The 19,278-nt window shown below is 36.9% G+C and overlaps 1 long non-coding RNA gene across 2 annotated transcripts; it reads left to right on the top strand.

Moving 5' to 3' along the window:
* The first annotated feature begins 2,948 nt into the window (after positions 1 to 2,948).
* LOC127238061 (uncharacterized) lies at positions 2,949 to 18,220 on the top strand. Of its 2 annotated transcripts, none has more exons than XR_007835901.1 (5): positions 2,949 to 3,072; positions 4,945 to 5,007; positions 5,524 to 5,605; positions 12,619 to 12,682; positions 17,873 to 18,220. It is a non-coding gene; the product is annotated as an uncharacterized LOC127238061 (long non-coding RNA). The 2 variants fall into 2 exon arrangements; XR_007835902.1 differs by lacking the exon at positions 2,949 to 3,072 and adding an exon at positions 3,639 to 3,901.
* Positions 18,221 to 19,278: the final 1,058 nt, after the last annotated feature.

Raw genomic sequence — 19,278 nt, 5'->3', positions numbered from 1 at the left:
GGCCAGTGTGCAGAGAAGTAACACCAATAACTATACAGATTGCTAGCTTTTACATAACCAGCTCATGCTACATTAAATCTAGTCACCTGCTGGGTCTTTTGAGATAGGGCCTTGCTATGTTGCCCAGACTGGACCTGAACTCTTATGTTTAAGTGGATTCTCCCTTTACAGCTTCCCAAGTAACTGAAACTACAGGTTTGTGCCACCATACCTGCCTAATACTTTTTTCCTATCTATCTATCTATCTATCTATCTATCTATCTATCTATCTATCCATCCATCCATCCATGCATCCATCTATCATCTATCTCTATCATCTATCATGTACCTACCTATATATCTATCAATCATATATCTCCTTCCCATCTTTCTGTCCTTGAAAAAATTTAAAAATATTTATTTATTTTTATTTTATGTGAAGGAATGTTACCATGTCTATGGAGGTCAGGTGAGGTCATTGGATCCCCTGGAACTGGAGTTACAGAAGGTTGTAAGCTGCCATGTGGGTGCTGGGAACTGAACCCAGGTCTTCTGCAAGAGCAGAAGTACCCTTGACTACTGAGCCATCTCTTCAGTGTCAGTATATGATTTTTATTCTTTTTTAAAAGTTTTTTTGGTGATTTTTACTATTATTAATTTAACAATTAAGTATACATTTGTGTCTATGAGGGTGTATGTGCATGTGAGGGCATGTGCTCTATGAGGACACAGGCATCAGATCAGATACTCCTGGAGTTGGAGTTTCTGTTAGCTGTGAGCCACCTGATTTGGGTGCAGGAAACTGTGAACTCAGGTCCTCTGGAAGAAGAGTACATGAGGTCTTAATCACTGAACTATCTCTCCAGCCCCAGTATGTGATTTCTAAGAAGAGGCTAGATGCTTCAGCAGGCAAAGGTGCTTTGCAGACAAGCATGATTGAAGTAGGAGAGAACTGACTCCTATATGTTGTCCTCTTATCTCCATTAATATATATGATGAGCGCGGGCATACGCGTAAACACACACACACACACACACACACACACACACACACACACACACGCGCGCGCACACACACGTTAAATAAACGTTAAAAAATTAACAGTGTGTTTCAGGACAGCCAAAGACATGTAGAGAGAGCCTATCTCAACCCCTCAGATTTAAGGGGGGCTAGAACTATTTCTTGTGTCTAAGCTCAACATTCTGACTGTAACCGAGGAGCAAAGTCTCACGAGGCTCTTAAGAGTTATCCCTCTCATACCAACCCTTGTCAAAATGTTTTTTCTCTCTCACGGAAACTAATTGTATCTATGTTTTCTTTCCCCCCGGTCCCTTGCTAAAAGAAACATCTGTAAATGTCACTACCGATAGAGAACAACTTTTCTTGCCTTAGCTATTGGAGAACTGTTCAGATGCTCACTTGTGTTCTGCCTAAAGTTGTTTTCAGGCAGAAGTGGGAAGGAGAAATGGCAAAAAGTGGAGTTTCCTGAGAGGAAATGAACATTTGTTTTGTGTAATTCTCTGAGGGGAAAGTTGGACAGGTTGTTGACGTTTAAACTACCACTTCAACAAACACTGCCCGAAAGTGTGGAGTCCAGCTAGCTCATCAAGAGTATGATGAGCCTTGGTCGTTTTGGCCTCAGGCCACTGTGTATGCTAACAATTATTTCAAATAAATGGCATATCAAGTCATATATTAGGTTAGGGAATGTGCAGATCATAAAATCACTGCTTATGTCTGTGACCTGAAGCTAGTTCTGGTTGCTTAGGGGAAAAAATCCTGAGGCTATGGCTGGCTGCTTGTCTAAAAGTGAAGGACGCGCACGGTCTTTGCTTATATTGTCAATCATGTCGTCTACGCTTCACCACTCCCTCTTTCTTATTAGACAGACAAAAAAAAACCCTCAACTTAGAAATAGCGAAGTCTAAGCTTTTAACGACCACAGCCATGTTAGCCTGTAACAGACACACCAGAACTAGCTATGAGAAGTCCGCACTGCGGAGCGGAAAGTTACGTCTCTCCAGCAAACGCAAAGGTTTCATCATCTGCCAATCGCAGGTCGAGACTTCTCAGCCGAAACGCCCACGAGACGTGATTGGCACTAAAACAGTCCTATTGTCGCTGAAAAGGTGGAAGCGGTGGGATCAGAACTGACCACTAGTGTGCTCTAAGATGCTGTCGGGGCGGCAGGAAGGCACCAACCAGAGTGCGTGAGGCCGCTCCGGGAAGCGATGGCAGGAAGCTGGCTCAGCCAATGGCCACGGCGGGCGGGTGGTGGCGCGCGTGCGCATTAGGGGTCCCGGAGCTGCAGGCGGGAGGTTGGGGGAGGGGAGCGAGCTGGAACGCAGCGGAGCTCCTGCCGCCGCCGCAGCCACCGCCGCAGCGAAGAGGCCATGTTGTGTGGTGTGTGGGGCGGGTGGGGGGGAGGAGGAGGAGGGAGTAAAGCCGAGCGAGGAGACGGGAGAGACACCACACACGGCACAAGATGGCCGGAGAGGCAGCAGCAACCCGAGCTGTCAGGCGGCCCGCCGCGGCCCACGGGCTCGCTGCTGCGCTGGGAGTAGCGCTCGGCCGTCCCGGAGGGCTCCTGGGGAGCAAGGAGGCCGCGGCTGAGGCCAGGCGGCTGTGCGCGGTTGCGGGAGCCCGTGGCATAGGAGCCCGGGAAGGCCGGACCCGCGACGCCTGTGGCTCCGCTGCGGCAGCGGCGGTGCTGGCGGTGCGCGTGGCCGGGAGACGGCCGGAGCCGTGGGCCGGAGACTGCGGCTGGCGACCCGTCCCGGAGACGCGAGGAAGAGCGAGCTGATGGCGGTGGCGGCCGCGCTTCGATCCGGTGAGTTGCTCTCCTGCTCTCTTTATTGTCCTTTGTCCTTGGGAGGAAAAGCACGACGTCCTTGAGCGCGGGCGGGAGGGGCGGCGGGGTGGTTGCCGGTTCTCCACTCTCAGCACCGGGCGCCGCCGCCGAGGGCCGAAGCCACCCGTGTAGTGTGGGTCGGGCACCGCGTTCCCTCTGCACAGCCAGCCGGGCGCCGCGCTGCCGCTCCAAGCCTGCGGGGAGAGGGCGGCGGCCGCGCCGTGGAGCTCCGGCCTGCTCCGGTGAGTTATTTTGCTGCTTCGCGTGAGACAACAACAATCCTCCGGACACGGGCTTCTAAAAATCTCATACAGTGAGGTGGGCACCCATCTTTGGGGTCGGGTTTGAAAGAACAATGGGACCTCTTACTTCGCTTAAACCATAACAAAACTTGTCTTTTTTTCCTCCTCATCACTGTTGGGTGTTGGCTTTTAACTCTTTCCGAGCTGTTTTTGAAAACGGCTGTTAGTTTTCTCGATGCAAAGGTATCTTCTTACTGCTTGGTAAACGTTCGTGACGTTTGTTGTCTTTTACAAAAGACAAGTTACTGTAGTGCCTCTGGTATTTCAAAAGTGAGGACGGCAACAAGGCAGTTTAATGGAAGTAGATTTGATAATTACGGTACTAGGTGATGACGTTTGATGAATACAGCTTATTTTTACCGGTACTTTTGCCAAGACCATTTGACATCCCGATATTTGGTCGTAACTCTACTGTTGGGTACTTTTTTAAATGAGTAGAAGGAGCAGTTATCAGTAACGTAATGGATTCAGTTCCTACGCTTCAAAAGTTAAAATTCATCGTGTTTATTTTTTTATAAAGAGAAAATGTATACTATTACAAACGGTGATCGCAAAAGTTTTATAAAGGAATAATGTAATAGTACAGTTCTTCGGGAAGTTACTTTACATAGTGTACATAGTGAAGTCGAACTGTCCATGATGGGCGATGAAGAGGGGCCATGTTTGTTGCATGTATAAAGTCGAGATGTGCTTAAAAACGGAACAGTATTGAAAAAACAGTTCTAACGAAAATCGAAGTTTTCTGCATACTTATTTAAAGATGCGTGAGGTATTTCGTTTAATTGTTGGAAGAACAAGCTAGGAATGCATAGACCTTTGTGTATTTTTGAATATATTTGTCGTTATTCTGTGGAGCCCTAGTGCTGTATAGGTGAAGAGCTGCGTAAAGACAGTGTTGGGGAGACTTATTACGTAGTACACCTAAAATCAAAGATTACGGGTTGATTGGACCATATTTCACAGGGTATTTCCAGAAAAAAACAACCGGAATACCTTTTATAGGGTAGGGCATTTTATATCAGTTGCATATACCTTGATTTCACAGAATTGAAGTGCCAATTTTGTTTTTTCAAACAAATGCTTTGAAATGTTTTATCACTGAAAAGTGATTTTAAAGAGATTGGGGAAATCGTAATTCTTCAGACTCCTTTTTGAATAGTAAAATGTAAAAATATCTAGCAGTTTAATGCCTTACTATCTTTCATGATAAATTTGGTAGGAGAAAGACAAAATATTCTGGACTCTGGTTTGGAATTGAATGAAGGTCATAGTTACAAGTTTTAGAGCTGCTTAAAAGACAAAACTAATATCCCATTTGGTGAGATCAGATAGCTTGTGGTTTAAATTTTAAAGTAACCAGTGGCCATTTTAAGTTCACTAATTTCTCCTGGAAGAGTTGATTTTTAATGCTCATAACTGTAAAAGGTATTTGTAGATGGTAAAGAAAAATTTAAGATGATGACATTTTCTAAACATTGTCTAGTTTTCCTTTGTTTTGTTTGTCACTTGATTTTTAAGAGGGGAAAGAGGAAAGCAAATTGATAGTTCTTTGAATTTTCTATATTATGGATTCCAATGTTTTAACCCCTAGTATTTCTCAGTACAATTCCAAATGAGGAAAACAAAGACTGATAGAAATTAAAGATAAGAAATAACTGCAGCCATAAATGTGCAGGTTGTATCATCCCACCTCTTAAATTTGTACCTGGATCTTGTCAATGGAATATTTTTCTTCTTTCGTCATATCCAGTCTTTGGCCGAGACATCTTTAAAAATCAAAACATTTAAATCATTTTTCTTATTTTTTTTAAGGTAACTTACAAGATTATAATTAGTGTGATTGCTGATTCTGAGTAAATACAGCTTTTATCCCAGGTAAGATTGGTAAATATATTGGTTTGACATAATTAACTTGTTCAGTTTTTGTGTTGCCTTTTTGATAACTTAATTCTAGCATTCAGTTAATGTTTATGATTATGAATGAATATATGTATCTGAAATTTAAAAATCTTTAAAAGCTCTTTTTATTGAGTAAATGATTAAAAGAATATTTGTGTAATGTACCTTTGTATACCTTAAAATACTGCAAGACTTTTAAGGCTTTGTTTAATTTTGGTAACAAGCTTTTGCAGCCAGACTTGGACCAAAGATGTTTTCCCCTTTTCACCTCTTTAAGATAACCATGCAGATTATTTTAACATTTTAAGTACTTAAATTTATTAAGAAATTTGAATAGAATGCAATTTAAATAGATTTTAGAGAGCAGTATTTGAAGTAAGCTTTAAGCATTGATAGTAGCTGTTGTTCTGTATAAAGTTTTAAAACATTTCTAGTTTTACTAGTTTACTTCATCATTAAGTTGTTTAGACTATTATTTGTTTTCTCCAAAAGGTGTTTTGAAGACTGAGACAATAGAGATTTACCTTTAAGAATAAAGGAGAGCCCTGGGGAAATTCTGTATTTTATATAGCAAGTAAGTTCTTTTAATTATCATATTTGAATATTTTCCAACATTTGGGTAGAAAAATATCACTAAAGTTTGTCATTGAGACAAATTAACTGTTTATATAAAAAATGATAAAATATCCTATTTTTACCTTTAACCGGAGCACTTTTGTGTTAACTATTAAAACAGTTGATTCACATGTAATTTATATCAATGCATACAATTCTGTCCAGTAGTAAGACATTTGTTCTTCCCAATAAAATGGCGCTTGCCTTTTTGTGACGATTAAATATGCCATGTTAAATCAGTTCTGTTTTTACAGTCTGAAAGAAATATTATTTAGCTCCCTACCCAATTCCTGTCATGTAACGGTGTCCTAAATTTTTATAATTATTGTTCCCTTCCTTCTTGAAAGAACTGCATTTCAAAAGCTAAAAACAAACTTTGATGTCTTTGTTATTAAATGGTTAAAATACTCATTTTTAGTAGCTTGTTCTTTAAACAAGCACAAAAATTTATTATAGCAAACTATAAGTGCACCGATCTATCTGTATTTTGCTAATTGTTCTTGAACCTAAAAGAGAAATAATTTCAAGCACAAAAGGTTTTGGGTTCAGCATACCGTGAAACAAATGCATTAATACCTTAGTAGGTGAATATTAAGGTGAATGAAGAAAATGTGACTTATATATAAAGAAATAAATCTGTCCATATAATCTTGAATCCAGAAATAATCTCTAATGAATAATTTTAAGTGACTGGCCAGAGAAAATATGTAATCATAAAGTGATGCCTTGGGAAACAAAACAAAAAACCCCAAGCAACTAATTAATTAAAATGAGGGCACAATTACTTATATCTTAGAACTCTATGGAAAATTAAGTTTGTGTTACCTTTTGATCCAAATATGTAATAATAGACTAATTTTTAATTGTCTTTGTGTTAACTTAATGAAGTATCTTTTAAGATTGTTCAGGTTTATATTATTGTATAGACAAGAAAATTATAGACTTTTAAAATAATCTTTCAATGATAGAATATACACAAAAGTATCTTTAATTTTAAGTTCCTATAACAGATGCCAAAATTAGGATTTCTTCTTTGCAGCGAAAAGAATGTGGAATTGGCATTTGTTGAATACTGTTTTGGAACTTGAGAATGAGGTGTTTTGTATGACACTATCAGAAGTTAAGACAATATATTCATAATGGCCTTATCTGAGGTATAATTTGAACAGAAAAAGTAATAAACAGCTTTTTTCACTTTAATAAGTGAAGTAGTAATTGCTAAATTAATTCCTACCCTTTCAGAGGCAACTCCTATAACCAGATAAGTGGTTAAGTTATAGTTTATAAAGAACATGCATTATTATCTTTATGATAGTACTTATATTCAGTGTTTGAATACTTATGATTTACTAATGAAAAAGTTCACTGGCACATGAGGGCAGATGGGATTATGTGATCTGCAAAGGTATATGTAGTAAATGTGCTTTATTACATAACCAAGCTAGTTTTCTTTGTCAAGTATTTTTACTTAAGAACAAATTCTTCAGTTCTTAAAAATCTTATTTCTAATTGTGTTTATGTTGCTAGAACATACTTAATGGACTTTAGAGAGTTAAATACCAAAGATTTAAAAAGCTGTGTTGTGGCTAATCACAAGTGTTTTTGGATCATGACACACATTTATAGTTTTGAGTGTATGACATAGGTAATTATAATGTAAATTTTCTATAACTCAGTTTTCTGATCAGTTTCCTGAGTATTTAAAAATTTGGTTTCTCCTTTATCATTTTACTGTTGAATCAGATATATGTGATGATTCAGCAGTCAGGGTTCTCCACCCATAATGTAAATAGGCTATATAATCTTGACTTGTATTCTTGAGCCTTGAATCTTTTATTTGTGTGAAGGGTATAGAGTTTATAGCTTTCATCTCTCTTTTAGCTCTTAAATTGAGTGATTAAAAATAATCCCAGGGAGTATCTTCCATGTGATCTGAATTTCTTTTTCTTTACATTGCATAATGGGTATTAATTCTGTTGTGAAACTCTTAGAATAGTAAAACAAGACAATTACCTAATTTTGATGTATACCAAAATACAGTGTAAATGCAGAGACTGGAAAAGTATCAAATTGAGCCTGAAGAAGTGGCTCTTTTGGTAGAGGGCTTTCCTAGCATGCACAAAGCCCTAGTACTGCATTAACACTGGTTGGTTGTGTCTATCTCCAGTCCTAACTCTTGGGAAGTGGGGGCTGGCATATAATATAGTCACGATTACCAGCTATTTGACCCTGCCCCCCAAAAGTTGTATTTAAGCAAAGAAGATTTAGAATTCTGCTATATGAAAGCATATAATTTTAAAGATGACTGTATTTTCATGTTTACAGCTGACCATGCTGACCGTCATTATAAGATTTGTAGTTTATATGCCTTCCATGTTTTCTTGTTGATAGAAAAAATTATTTTAAGTAAAAATATTTCTCCATTTCTAAGGTAAATAATTTCACCTCATGAATTTGTTTCCCTTCTAGGTAGATTTCAAAATTTATTTTCAAAGTGGCTATTTTTACTGTAATTAACAGTTTTAATGTTTTTGCTTGTTTCTGCATTTTTGTTTCCTTTGCTTACAGGGCCTTATATTGTACATGGTAGAAAAACAGTCCCTGAGCTATCCTCAGCCTTTTTATTTTCAAAAATTCCATTTATGTACTTGTGTGAACATGGGGGTCAGAGGCAGCCCTTAGAAATTGGCTCTTCCATGTGGACTGGCAAACTTGGCATCAAAGCACAGTTAAGCTCTGAGCCATCTTTCTTTTTTTTCATGACAGGATTTAGTTTGTGTAGCCCTGGCTGTCCTGGAACTTGCTCTGTAACCGGCTGTCCTTGAACTCACAGAGATGCAACTGTTTTTGCCTCCTTAGTGCTGGGATTAAAGACGTGCCACCACAGTCCTGAGCCATTTTGGTGGCATATTTTTGAAACATGATCTTACTGTGTAGCACAGGCTGCCCTTGAATGTAAGGTAGTAGAGATTACGCATTAGCCTTGAAAGTGCTGGGATTACAGATGCCACCAGCCATTACACCTGATACTCTAAATTTAAGATTATTATGCATCTTTAGTGAGAGGTGATCTGAGTTTTGTGTGTGTGTGTGTGTGTGTCTGTGTGTATACGTGTTTTATTTATTGATTGATTGATTTATTGAGACAGAGCTCTGTGTAACAGCCCTGGCTGTCCTGGACCTGTGTAGACCAGACTGGCCTGAACTCACAGAAACCCACCTGCCTCTGCCTTCCCTCCTGAGTGCTGGGATTAAAGGGTGTGGCTCGCTCCTTCCTTCCTTCCTTCCTTCCTTCCTTCCTTCCTTCCTTCCTTCCTTCCTTGGGGTGACCTCCTTTTTTAAAAAGGCATTTCTGATGTTAGGATTTACATATTATCTAATAAAGCCCCATAGGTCTGTGCTTCAGGAATTATAATTTTACCTTAAGTTTATATTTAGTTTATTTGTGTGTTTGCAAATTTGATTTTGAAGGTCAGAAGACAACTTGAGTAGGCTTCTTTGACCTTGTGAAAGATTTAACATTTTTATGGGAATGAGTGTTCTGCTTGCATGTATGTATTTGCACTGTGTGCATGGCTAGTGTGCTCAGAGGTCATAAGGTTGTTGGATTCTCTGGAACTGGAGTTAAAGATGGTTATGAGCCACCATTTGGGTACTGGGAACTGTTGTTGTTTTGCTGCTGCAGCTAATGCCTAAGAAACACAAACAGGAGACTTAGCGCCCACTTGGAGTTTATTGAGAGAAGGGAGAGAAAGAGGGGCTAGCTGGTGGCCAACCGAAAGCAGGAGAGGGGGGGGGCAAGAGAGAAACCAGAAACCAGAGAGAGAGGTGCCCTTGGCACGCTTGCTTTAAAAGGGGGTCTCGCGCATGCGTAACTGAGTCTTCTGGCAGCCAGGTAAAGCTTGAGAGATGACAAGGCCATGAGCATCCCACCCATCGTCAGGGGGTGGTGGGGGATGTCAGCTGGCTGCTAGTTCCTAAAAGGAACCAAAGCTCTGTTTTTCAGAGCAACAAGTACCTTAACTACTGAGCTATCTCTACAGCTACAGAATTAAGTGGTTAATATGTATCAGCAATCATAATCCTTTAAATTCAGATTATAAAGGTGGTTTTAAAATAAATGCTTTATTTGTGTGTGTTTTCTTTTTTGAGATAGTTTCCTTAGGTATCAACCATCATGCCTACCTTAATGATTTATTTTAAAGCATTTTTTTAAAAAATAATTTATTTTTATTTGCATTGGTGTTTTTCAGGCATGTATGCTTGTGTGAGGGTGTTAGACTTGTAGTTACAGTTGTTAGGTGTCATGTGAATGCTGGGAATTGAACTCAGGTCTTTTGCAAGAGCAGTCAGACCTCTATCACTGAGCTATCTCCAGTCCCTTAAAGCAGTTTTCTTAAGAAATGCTAATTAATATCTTTGTTTACTTGTTGTTTTGTGACTTCTTAAGCTGTATAGAGATTACAAGGAGGAACCTTTTGATTACCACAGTACACACATGCCTCTCATTATCCTATCTTTGTAAACATTTTCTTATAGTTCACTGTTCTTAGATTTTAAGTGTTTAAGGGATTTAAGAAGCAACAAAGTGTTCTTGAATATTACTGCCAGAGGGCCAGCATTATATGCTTATATCCCCTAAAGTTTGGTTTTAGGTCACAAAGTTCATTTTAAAATATGTGAGACAGGTAGGAATTTGAAGAAAATGATACTGCTATTCTACTTAAACTGAACTGGACTCTCATCCCGTTTTGAAGGGTGACAAAAATACTACATACTTGCTCAACTTTGGGAAAGGAGAACCTATTGTGAATTGCATCAGCAGTAATCATTTCACTCTGGTGTAAAGTAATATCAAAGACTCTTTTTCCGTGGTTTCATCACCTCACCTAAAAATTTTTTGGACTGGTGTGTGACTTAATCATAATCATACTACTAAAGCAGCATGAGGGATTTCTCTTAGAAATCTTTGAAAGACAAGGTTTCTTTAAACATTTTCTACCCCTGTAAAGGGCCCTAAATCAGTTTTATTTTTTTATACTAGTTTGAACCAAGGACCTCAAATGCTGGGGAGCCTTCTTTCTGTCACTGACCATCATCTCTTGCCCTGAGTCAATTTAGTTTCCTCCTGTGTTAAGATTTGACTTTGTTCAAAAACCCTCTTCCTATTAAGGTAGATTACACTAGAGGTTTAACAATTTTAAGATCATTGCTTTGTTTTGTTTTCTTATGAAGATATTTAGTATCTACTTTAATAGTAACTTTTTAAGCAGATCCTTGGTATATCGTCATTATGCTTTATAAAAATGATTTTAGATTTGATACATAAACAGGCACTTGCAAATAATTCCTAGGAAGTTAGTTTGATAGCTTAGTTTAAGTCATAAACTTTAGGTTTTTTATTTGCTTTTTTTCCTAAAAAAATATCTTAAATTGCTACAATTTCATATTAAGCTTTTAAATGTTTGTAGATCAGAGAAAACTTGTGTAAGTCAGTTCTCTTTTCCATATGAATTCCTCTCAGCTTCCTTGTCAGCAAGCATTTTTACCTGGTGAGCCATCTCACTGTCTTTTTTGGTGGAGACATAGTCTCCTATATATAATCCAAGCTGACAACTCCCTGAGTCCTGAGGTGACAGTAACTTTCAAACTTTTTTTTCATGTTTTTAGTATTTTTTGTTTAGTTATACCTCTTAATAGGTTTTCTGCCCCCTTTCCCCAATAATGATTCTCTAATGATTCAGTAAGCCAGATCAACCAAAATTGGAAAAGTATAACAACAGATATATTGAGCAAAGCAGCTACCAGGCAGGTTCCCAGCGCCAGAGAAGTCATTCCCCCAAACTAAAGTGGAGATTTTATAGGTAGGAGGCAAGGGGTGATGACATGGCCTCCATAAGCTGGGTTCCTGTCCAAGTATGGTCAGAGGCCAAGCACTTAGGCGGGCAGGAATTTGAGCTGCTGGCAACTTCAGGGGAAGAAACCGTAATAGCTGCCAAGGCTGCAGAACTCTGCTTTTGGCACCTTTTCTTTGTTAGGAGACTCAGCAGTGGGGTTTAGGACTAGGTTTGTAGAGCTTAGGCTCTAGCAGAACAGCTCTATTTCTTATTTTGTGATTATAATCATACAAACCTAAGGCACATAAAAACCCATCCTTATTTCAGAAAGTATTTGAGATGCAAGATATTTCCCATATTTAGTTATGAGGAATTTATGTCAGTAACTAGTGAGAAGTGCTGATAAATCAAGTGCATATATAAACATTAGTGTTATGTTGGAGAAATGGCTTGATATTTAAGGGCCTGTACTACTCTTAGAGGGATCCTAGTGTGGTTTTCAGTACTTAAACTATTTGTACAGCTACAGAATATTCAGTGCCTTCTTCTGGACTTGTGTAGATGTGCACATACCCATAGACATAAAAAGTTGTAAGTCTTAAAGACTCAGTGTTATTCAAATAGTACAGTTGATAGTAATTTGAAATGATAGCTAAGGTAACATTTTATTTAGAAATACTATGTACATGATTATATTATGTTGATTCTAGCATAGATATTACAAAGTAATATGGTAATAGGGATAAAATAATCTTGGAGATAGGTAGTAAAGCTTTTCTTTGAAAGACTTAAAAGTTAATTAGATGGGTGGTCAGAGTATGGATTAATTCTGTACTGTTAACTTGTATTCTCTCTATTTTCAACTCTGGATATTCGTTCAAATTCATGAAGGGCCTCTGTAATGACTCCTTTTGAGTTCTTGGACTGAGTGAGACCTAGGCTTAATTTTAGTAATTTGTTCTAGAAGTCAGCTAGCTAATGCACTGCCAAGTCTAAGATCTTGTTACAGTTTTCCAGTCTTTTGCTTGGGTTAATCCATTTATAAATTATATTTCTTGGTCTATTGATTCCTTAGACAATATTGCAATTGTGATATAGTCATAGGATTTAATAAAATCTATTCTGTCTTTTGCAGAAATGTGGATCCCCAGATGGAATGAAAGGAAAGACCTATGCCATAGACATTATTGATTCATTTAGTAAGTCTTAATCTACTTGTTGGGTTTGATTTTTTAATATTAAGTGCCACTAGACATTTTAAGTTACTGATTTGGAATTTTAAGCTTTATCAAGGTTGTAAACAGTTTAGGGAAATCCATATAATGAATGGTTACATATGAAGTTCATTCTAGAGACATGGTTTCTATCCTCGGTGAACTTGGAATTTATTATGTAGATCAGGCTAACATGGAACTGAGAGATCTGCCTGCCTCAGCTTCCTGAGTGCTGGGATTAAAGATGTGCCATCATAATGGACTCAGAAATTAAAACATTAAGATCAAGAAACCCATTTGGACCTGTTTCCCACATCCTTAACTTGGTGTCCCTTGAGTTTGGAAAGTTTTTTTTTTCCTACAGCATACCTGTGATACTATGGTACCGGTTGCTTTCACATTACAGTTTCACAGTTGAGAATACTTGTACTGAAATAGATTTATACCCGAGGGTGTTTACAGTCTGATCTCCAAAGAAAACAGCCCATGGTCCTTAGGGTCTATGCTACTTTTATGATGTAGAACTCAGACACCCTTTGGGTCTGTCTTTTCAATAGAAATTAATTTTAATTGATTTCCATTTGTAGTTGGTTATGATAAATGAACTCTTAACGTAAACCTCAAGATTGAACATTTTGCCTTATTGTCATAGAAATTGCTATTTGATACAAGAAGTGTTATAATTACCACTACTGTGAAATAGTTTTTCTAATTTCAAATCTAAGAAGTAGTGGGAAAAAGTAAAACATGAAGGTTGTTATAAATCTTTTTGAATTAATTGCCAAAAGGATTTATTGGCAACAAACATTGAAGATAATTGTCTACTAGCTGTTTGATAGAGTAAAATATTTGTGAATCTAGATTCTGAGTGTCTCTTTTTCCATTATTGCTACATGAGATAGATTGCAGTGGCTGTTAAGACCTACAAAACAAGGTTTTCATTTTTCCTGAGGGAGAATGAGAAGAGCCAAAATTTGCCTAATGCACTAGTTACTAGTTTCTTGTGTGATTACACTTAGAGATCAGTTGCCTGGTACATCATACCTATTCACTAAATATTTGTTCATTTATGATGTTAGTGTAGCTTTTAGTAAACATTATCAAGTAGTGCTTTCAGTCTAATGAAAGGCAAATTGAAACTCATTGTTAAAACATGAATGTTAAAAACAAAACATAAGAAAAAAAGCATAAATGTTAATCTGGGTAGTGGTGGTACACACCTTCAATCCCAGCACTGGGGAGACAGAGACAGCAGATCTCTGTGAATTCAAGGCCACCCTTGTCTACAGAGTGCCAGGACAAAGGACAAAGCTACATTGAGAAGCCCTGTCTCAAAGAAAAAAAAAAAAAAAACACAAGAAAACCAAACCCATAAGTGTTATTATGTAAAATATTATAGGTGTGCTCGAAAGCTAAAATTTTGACAAAAAGTTAAAAGTAATATGTATGGTCCTTCCTCCATACCCAGTCTCTATGTTTGTTTTGTAATTGCCACAAAAAAGATGACTTTTGCTTTATCATATTTGACCTCATCCTTTCATTGATGAAGATTGGCTAGTCTTTTTGAAATAATTTTACTGTTAGTTTTTAGATCCACACTGTATGTTTTTCTTTGCTATTAAAACTGGTAAAGATTGGCTGAAGCCTGTAATCCTAGCACTTGGGAGGACAGGAGCCAGATGTTCAAGGACATTCATTCTTGGCCTCAGACTGAGGTTATCTCAAAAAAAAAAAAAAAAAAGGTAAAGCTAGTTGAAATTTAAGTAGAGAACTGCTTTATTTCAAGAGAACCCTATGTGGACTCCATATAAGTCAGTGGCTTGCATTTTAGTTCATGATTTGTATCATAGTTTCAAAAGTAATTTACTGAAAGAGAATTTGAAGATATCCACACTCAATTTTCTGTTCTTAATGTATGAATGTCTCTAGTAGTTGGATTTCAGGAGATAACTTAATGATAACCTTGTTGACATAAAAGCTTAGATTTGCACAGGGAGCACATCTGTTTTTAGAATAAACATATATACTTAAGGGAAGTACAAACTAGAAAATACCAATGTTAAGTTTGATTCTTATACCTGAAACAAAGGCCCTAGGTCTGTCTGAGTGAACATAGAATTCTAGATCAAAGGCATTCTAGTTCAAAGGCATACCTATTCAGTATGTCTGTATTAATTAACAATTGATTGTAGAATGAGTAGTTGATCATTAGTATCTATGCTACATTAAAGTATTTTCATACAATACAATAATACTAAAGGCAAAACTGTTCTTAAATAATTGACTCCATGATTGGGTGTGTTTTCAATGACACCCATGCTGTTGAAATAGAAAGTGTTCTGACTCTTGAGTTAGAGATCCTCATAGCTTTGATTATTACTATGATGTAGTGCAATGGTAGCCAGCCTTTACTGAGGTTAGCTCATGTCATCTTCAGTAGTGCCACAACAGGCAGTCACTAGGATCAAGATTCTTTGCACTTGAGGAGCTGTGGGTTTTGTTAATGTTTTCATGCTGAAGTGCTCATATTTGATTCCTATTTTTTTGTCAAGTAAAACTTTTCTTAGATAGTTTTTGCTAGTATTTGAAACTTCATGAATGTAAATGGATTACTTCTTAACCTTTCACAGACCGTTTATTATCTTACTTCATGAAACAAAATTTTTGCTTTTTGGTTTTGGATCATGTGTGGGCTTTGAATGAGTCCATATTGATCACTGATTGATAATGTTAAAGTCTGTTTCTCTTCTAGTAGTTAAAAAAATTTTTTTTGTAAAAATTATTGAAATACATCACTTGATGACATGACAACAATGGGAGTGCAGTTTTTGAGTTTTCAAATGATAATGTCATTAGGTTTTTGTTATTTTTGAGACTATAGCCTGTTGTAGCTTCAAACTCAATAGCCGTATTCTTGCCTCAGCCTCTCTGAGTGCTTGGATTTCATGTGGAAGCCACCTTATTTGGCCTTCTATGTTTTTTTGAGGTTTTTATAGCCAAGAATGACCTTGAATGTCTGATTTTTCCTTTATCTTCCAAATACTGAGATTACAGGCATGTGCTACCGCTATGCCCAGTTTTATATGGTGTTGGTGCTCAAGCCCACCGATTAGTGCATTCAATGAATAAACTTTTCTGAATTGTACTATGCTTTTTCTTTTTTTCTCCTTAAGTATTGTTTTAGAAGTGAATTTTACTATCCAGTGGCAGACAGATAGCATTGAGTATTAATGTACCACTGAGTGACCTGCACCTGATATCCTGAAGTAGTAAATACATTGTTATTGTCAGTTTGTCAAAGATTATATCACTGGCTCATCATATAGCACCTGACCATGAGTTTTATCTGGTTTGCAATAGACTGTGCTGACATATAATTTACCATTTTTAATTTTTAAATTAAATATTTTTTAACGTATTGATTTGCCTGCATGTTTGTCTGTGCACCACATGCAAGCCCAATCCTGTAGGAGGCCTCTAGGAATTGTATCCCTTGAGAGTGGAGTTTAAGTTATGAGGTACTGTGTGGGTACTGGGAATCAAACCTGGGCCCTGGAAGTACAACAAGTGCCGCTACCATTACTCTCCTTTTCATTTAGAGGCAGGGTACCACTATGTATCCTTGGGTGACCCTGAACTCCCCAATAGATCAGGTTGGTCTCAAGACTCAGAGGTTCTCCTGCCCCTCTGACTCCTCTAAGTACTAGGAGTAAAGGCATGTGCCATTGTACCCAACCACTTCCTAATTTTAAGAAAAGAAGGCAGATAGTATTTCATTCACATGGGAACAGAAGGAATTATTTTAAGAGGAAGGGTTTGGGAAATTTCCAAAATTTACTAGAGAGAAATACCTTGATTTGGGAGTGGAGAGATGACCCAGAGGTTAGGAATATGTTGATTTGGTAATTGTTACTGATGCTGTGACAGTCTTATAAAGAATCACTTTTTAATAGGGGCAGCACTGCCTTTTATAATTAGAGAACATTCCTTAATTTTAGGTAGGAAGATAGGAAATTAGCCTAGAAGCAAACATACCTTCTCATATTTTTTTTCTTATTCCTCAGTCACACAATGACTGTACTCTACAAATTGAGTTGGAAAGTTGTAGTACAGAGAACACCAGGGATGGCTTTTTGGCTCAGTAAATGTGCAGCCACCACCTGCCTGTAATTTCAGGTGGAGATGGGTCCCCATCAGAGGGAACTAACTAGCAATATGATGAGTTTTAGGTTTGACTGAGAGATCCTGCTTCAACAAATAGAGTTAAAATGGTTTCTCAACATCACTACCAACATATCAACCTCAGGCCTTCACATGGCCTTTCACCCATTTAAATGTTTACCACCCCCTAGAAAAACATGCACACATAATAAAAACTGGAAAAAAGGTTTCTTTTTCAAATTTTGTGTGAAGGTGACAAATCCAGATCTTTACTAGTAAGATCACTTAGATTTTCATTTCTCCCTCTAGTCCAAATTATTTAAATAACAGATTAATTTTTCCAGGAGGAACATAGGATGTTTTGGCAATGAACATATATTTTAGTTGTTTATAATTGAAAAGCATTAGCATTTCTGTGGCAAATTCCAAGTAAGGCAAGCAGATGTTTCTAATTTTTTTGTTATTTTTTTCTTGTGATTTCACATTTTCTACATTCTCAGATATATAACTATAAAGGTGCTTCTGTTTATATAGGTCATGTGTGTTACCTAAACAAAATTAACAGCTGTAAGACTAAAAGTATACCATGCAATGATCTATTGCTTTAACTTTTAAGATTCTTTTTATAAATTTCTTTGAAGAGGCTTGAAAACTTTTGCATTGAAATTGTAGATTTCAATGTGTCTCTAATTTAGCCTCTTAACACTTTTGAAATTTAATCTTTGGTTTTACTTTCATGTATTCACAATGTTATATTTTAAGAATTTGATCTTTGCTACTGTTTTTAATGGATACAAGTGTATCTGACAGGAGAACCTACAAAATGTGTATTCATTGATTCTGTTTTTGAGAGGTTAAGTTTATCTCAATAGTGCTGTTTCAGCAAATGGATTTTGGAGAATTAAAGATTTGTGTATGGTAGAATATTCAAGGTGGGTAGAATTTTCTGTTTGAAGAAATGAGTTGATTGCCATTCCAACAGAATTTTTTTCTTCTAATTTTTTTTTTGTGAAGCATCCAGTCAACTTGAAGACTTTCAAATGGACCTTACCACTGAGAAATCAAGATGGCAGCCCACTATGGGGAATTGAGGAAAATGGATTAATGCAAGAATGCTGTGATATTATTCAACCAACACAGGGTTCTTTATTGTGGATTCCATGAAATGAATGATTGTTACCCAACACAAATGGACAGTGGGATTTACTTTCTAAAGACTTGTTACATAGCATGTACAGTTTAACATCTGAAGAAGATGCTACATTTATTCAAATGATAGTTTGTATTCCTGGAATTCCTTAACAGTTTTGCTATGAGTGACCTTATGGAATGTTAACTTCAATAAAATATCTAAAATTTAAAGATTTCTCAGTTTGGCCCTTTTTTAATTTTTTATTTTTTTTTTAAAGTGGAAGCTGTCATTCAGTGTTAATTTTTTTCTCAATAACATTTTGACCTCTATAGTTGCTTTTCATTAAACTATACTGAATAAAGCTGGTAAAATGGAATGTGTACTGAAGAATGTTTGGTTTATGTTTTTTTTTTTTTTTTTTTTTGCAAAGTTGTGTCAATGTACCTGTGCTTGGAATGGCCCTTTGGTTAAAAAGCAGTTTGGTTGGTGTTTATTATAGGGTTTAAATGACTTTCATTAAGTTTGTTTGGGTCTTCTCAAAATATCTTGCATATTAATCAGTGGGTAACAGGAACCTTGAAAGTGTCATAAGATTAAAATACATTTATAAAACAAAGTACTTCTTGCCAATACAGACTTAAGTCAGAATATCTCAATTCGTGTTTATAAAAGTAGTCCTTTTGACTTGTTTTTTAAAGTATAAGTAAAACATCTGGAAGTAAGATGTTCATCTGAATATTTGAGTTATACTGATGTTTGTATTGTCTAATATTAGATGTGAATTTTTAGGGCCTTAAGGGTATACACCAAAGGGCTTGATATTTTACAGTAGTCTAATTTACATTGGAGAAAATCTTCTGTAGAGTTGGGAGTTTAAATGAATCACACCATGCTTTAGATTACCCATGGTTTTCATTTTGGTAACTAATGTAAAAGAATAATGGGGATTTGTTTTGGTGACTAAATGACTTGATTTGTTCTTTGTTCTCTGTACTGAGAAAACAATGTGAAATACCTTAGGATATACATCTATGGTTAATACACATGGAGTGTTTGTTGAAGTAGTTGGTTGGTCTTTGTGTAAATTGAAAAATGAACTTTGGATTTTTTGTTTGGGTGAAAAAAATCTCTTTAGAATTGAAACTTGATTATAGATTTTCCATTTACTTAGATTTAATATGGTCGTTTTTGGTGTAAATTTAAAATGGATCACCACATTGATAAGAGTGACATGGTTTTGATCAGTTATAGGGTTTAGTAAAGGAATGTTTTGAGTTTTTAGGGTGGT

The sequence above is a fragment of the Phodopus roborovskii genome, unplaced genomic scaffold (genome assembly GCF_943737965.1).
Source record: "Phodopus roborovskii unplaced genomic scaffold, PHOROB, whole genome shotgun sequence".
Lineage (NCBI taxonomy): Eukaryota > Metazoa > Chordata > Mammalia > Rodentia > Cricetidae > Phodopus > Phodopus roborovskii.
Note: the sequence above shows the minus strand (reverse complement) of the source record. Positions and strands in the feature narration are given on the sequence as shown.